Source organism: Austrofundulus limnaeus, unplaced genomic scaffold (genome assembly GCF_001266775.1).
Source record: "Austrofundulus limnaeus strain Quisiro unplaced genomic scaffold, Austrofundulus_limnaeus-1.0 Scaffold260, whole genome shotgun sequence".
Classification (NCBI taxonomy): domain Eukaryota; kingdom Metazoa; phylum Chordata; class Actinopteri; order Cyprinodontiformes; family Rivulidae; genus Austrofundulus; species Austrofundulus limnaeus.
The window spans coordinates 120,489-124,594 of record NW_013952662.1 but is presented as its reverse complement, the minus strand read 5'-3'; the positions used below and the strand labels follow the sequence as shown (position 1 = coordinate 124,594).

The window sequence follows — 4,106 nt, the reverse complement described above, 5'->3', positions numbered from 1 at the left end:
TTGATCACTGCTGCAGCTGTGGCATTGATCAATATGACCATATATAGGCTGCTATATGAAACCACAAGCTGCTGCTCAATACAAATGGAGGAGCATTTATTAATTAGTCACAGGGTAAACTGGATTTATTGCTGACTAGGAGCTTATTTATTAAAAGGCCTCCACAAATATAAATAATTAAAAATTAGACACATTATATTTTGATTTTATTGTATGCAGCTCATTTCTTTAGGAGTTGCACATGTTACACGTGTAAAATTCTTCTCACTGTCTGTTTTTAATGCCAAATGCTTAGACTGTGTTGTATAAAGCAGTGGTTCCCAAACTTTTTGTCTTCTGACCCACAAAATATCCACGGCAAAAACTTGTGACCCCAAATGTTACTGGTCTGAGTACACAAACTTCATTAATAACCCTAAAAACACAGGCTTTTTGACAATCTAAACAGCTTATACACAAATATAAATTCTTATTTTTTACTTATTTTGTGTTTTTGTAATAACTATAGGGAAAATATCACATCAGCAATTATTTTATTACCCTTTAAATTGATTTCTGGAGATTATCCAAGGTGCTTCATGACCCATAATTGGGTCCCAAGCCCAACTTTGGGAACCAAAGTGCAGTGGTTCCCAAACTTTTCAGCTTTTGACCCACAAAATAACAGCAGAGACCTGAGCCCCCAGCTGTTTTTGGATGATAAACATTTGTATCAGGTCAACTAAACATGGGCATAGTAATAATATTTTTATACTACATTTATCCATTTTAAATACACTAACCTAACTCATTTGTAACAACTAAGACAAAAATGTAATTAATTCAGAAAATCTTTTCAGGACCCCACCTTGATGTGGGGTCCCGACCCCAACTTTGGGAAACACTGGTATAAAGTACCTCAAAGTGATACTTGAGTGAAAGTACAAGTACCTAATCATAAAAATACTTTGGCAAAATTTAAAGTCTTCTCTAAAAATATTACTTGAGTAAAAGTCTTAAAGTATCTAATATTTTTTGTACTTAAGTATCAAAAGTGAATTTCTGACACAATCTACTTAAATATTAAAAGTAAAAGTACTGAGTAAAAGTGAGCAGTTAGATTTTCCAAAATGATATTTATTGGGAGGTGACTTCTCCAAAAAATATGTTTTCTAATGGCGTGCAGCTGTGATGGGTTGTGTACAAGCTAATAGTGTGTCAGAATGGTATTTATTTATACTTCTCATGCAAACACAATTAAATTCTGGCCGGGCCTCAAAGTTTAGAGACGGGGGGAGCCAGGAAGCACTTTATAAAGAGAGTCAAACCATTACAAACTCATACAAGGGGATAAAACAGATGTTTTACATGGTGAAATGTGACTGATGAAAACTTAGGAGCTTAATCCCACACCAGTTTGACCATGAATAACGTCGATTGATGAGTCTGACTTGTTTTTTCACATTGGACTCCACCGAGAAGAAACCCCGTGCATACTGCTGCTTAAATGTTCGCTACGTCAGAACTTATTCAGCAAATGTGTTTCCATCTCTGCTTTTGTGCATTAACTCTTACAGGATGGGGGAAATTGGACTTGGCTGAGGTTTGCACTCTCCGAGTGCTTCTAGTTTATGAACTTTTGTTTAACCTTAAAAGTACCATTTTTAAATTAAATTTAAACTTAAATGTTGCTGAAACAGCAAGTTTCTCAGTGGATCTGCGCTCAAAAATACAGCCTAGGTGGAGTAGTCGAACACAGATCCACTGATCCTTCAACACAGAGCATCTTCAGAAGACAAGTTCATAAAATAATGTAAAAAAAATTGCCTGAAACTCTCAGACTGAAGAAGTCTCTTGGAGGAGAGATGAAACGTTTCATTAGAGAAGAACCCGTCCAGAGGACCTATATAATTTTTTTTCTTTTTAAAAAAAATCTGTATTGTTCGATACAAGTGTGTACGGTTCGATACGGGTACATGTATTTTTGCACCCCTAGTACTTAAGCATCAAAAGTAAAGTTCTGATATAAAATGTATTTAAATATAAAAAGTAAATGTATTTAGTCAAAATGAGAGGTTAGAATTTTCAAAATAACATTTATTGAGATGTGACCTCCCTAAAAAAATTTTTTCTAATGACCATAATGACTATGATGTGATATTAAGATGTTAATGTTGAAAACATTTTGGATGCACTATTCTACCTGTTTCAGCTGCATGTAAACATATCTCTGCCGTGATAATCTTTATACTCTATGTCTGTGCTGCTGGAGTGTGATGCATGTCATGTCCAGATGTGATGGACTGTACAAACCAGTTAGGTGTCAAAATGGTATATTTATACTTCTTATTCAACCACAGTTAAATTCAATCTATTCAGGAGGTGTAATAACAAGTCAGAATTGAAACAAGCCAACAACTCTGAATAGGTTGTACATTTACATTTATTGATTAAATCCTTCAGAGGTTCAAGAGACATTTTATAAAAAAAAAAACATACAAACAAACAGACACAAGCAAAAATGTCATCACTTGCCTTTCGTTTTTTTGGCAGCGGGCAATAATCATGGCCGGTCTGAGCTGTAAAAGGAAGTGAGACAAACTGCATTCACTGCTCCTCATTTTCATGGCAAATCACATGCACAGACAAAAACATCAGGAGTTCGTTTTGTGTAACAAGAAGAAATGTTGCATACATTTGCATAAACGCTTCATCCAAAGCCTTTTGTTTTGTAATTTCCCTGCAGTAAATGATGGCCCATATTCCTTCACTGATTGCAATCTGAACCGACTGTCTCTGTGAGAATATTCATGGATTAGTTTTCATTAAGTATCCTAATTCAGTTAAGTCCTCAATGTGGCTCATTTCCAATAAGCATATTAACTATATTGTTTTGACAGTATTATTCAAGTATCAATACGAGGGAGCAATACAGAATACAGCTGGCTACGGTACTTGGTACTGTACTGAGTACAGACTTAGTAGGTACTTGGTAATTACTTGGTACTTACGAGGAAAGGGCTGTATTATGAAGGGACATGTTATCCTGCCGTGTAGATACCAGATAAGCATTGAGTACATATCTGATAATTACTGGTGAATCTCCTGATACTTAAATGGTAAGTACTCGGTATGCACATGGCACCTTCATTTAGGGTACTAGGTACTTTATAATTTGAAGTGTCTTTTTACAGGGTGCATACGCAGTGAGTTTCTAGTAGGAACCAGGTACATATCTAGTCCTGTACCTTCAGTCATCAACCTGTTATGTAGAGTGACTTGTTACAGTGTACTTACATCTTAAGTTTCTGCAGGTATCTGGTGCTTATTAGGACTGGGCTGTATTATAAATTGATTTGTTTACTTAAATTTTCAGGGTACATACTGGACATTTAAGAGTATGTACCTGGTGTCTACTGGTACTGAGCTGTATTATGAAGTACCTTGTTAACTTGTACTTTTCTGTTAAGTACAGGGTACTTACTCGGCATGTACCTGTTATGTACCAGGTATATACCAGGTACCAAGTACATATCTGGTACCCAAGGGGACCAGGTTGATTTATGAAGCAATTTGTTGACCTGTACTTGTGTGTTACATATTAAAAAAGTAAATGGTACATACCTGGTACATTGTCAGGGATGTACCAGTGATGTGTGGTCACTAGAGGCAGGGTCTCACCTGCTGACATGGAAAAAAAAAAGAGACAAAAATAAAACATTAAATTGTTATATTTATCCAGTGCTTTCTAGTATAAACAAAATTTCTGTTTAAGTTAAACAATTTTGAAGTTATTTTCTTTAAAATTGACAGATTGTCTCACTTCCTGTTCAAATATCAGCTAAGAGAAACCCTGAGGCTGCAGCAAGCTGTGCCTCCACTTGTATTGCACAATCCCATCCAATGTGCTGCATTATATCACTCAGTAAAAGGGACTGTCGTTGTGTCTCTATACAGTATGTCACCAGTAAAATATTTCAAATCCTTTTGTTTTTGCCTGACTTTTCAAAGTTTGGCTAAAGTGTATAGCATACTATAGCAGTATTTATTTGTGTAATGTGTTCTGTGAGCTGAAACAACCGAGAAGAGACACAAGTTGGGGCTGGCAGTTCTGGTGCTGCAGGGTT

General features: G+C 35.8%; 1 long non-coding RNA gene across 1 annotated transcript; it reads right to left on the bottom strand.

Moving 5' to 3' along the window:
* Window positions 1–2,404: 2,404 nt before the first annotated feature.
* On the bottom strand, window positions 2,405–3,802 carry LOC106526115 (uncharacterized). Its single transcript, XR_001311214.1, has 2 exons — window positions 3,604–3,802; window positions 2,405–2,558 (listed from the first exon to the last, which is right to left on the bottom strand). It is a non-coding gene; the product is annotated as an uncharacterized LOC106526115 (long non-coding RNA).
* Window positions 3,803–4,106: the final 304 nt, after the last annotated feature.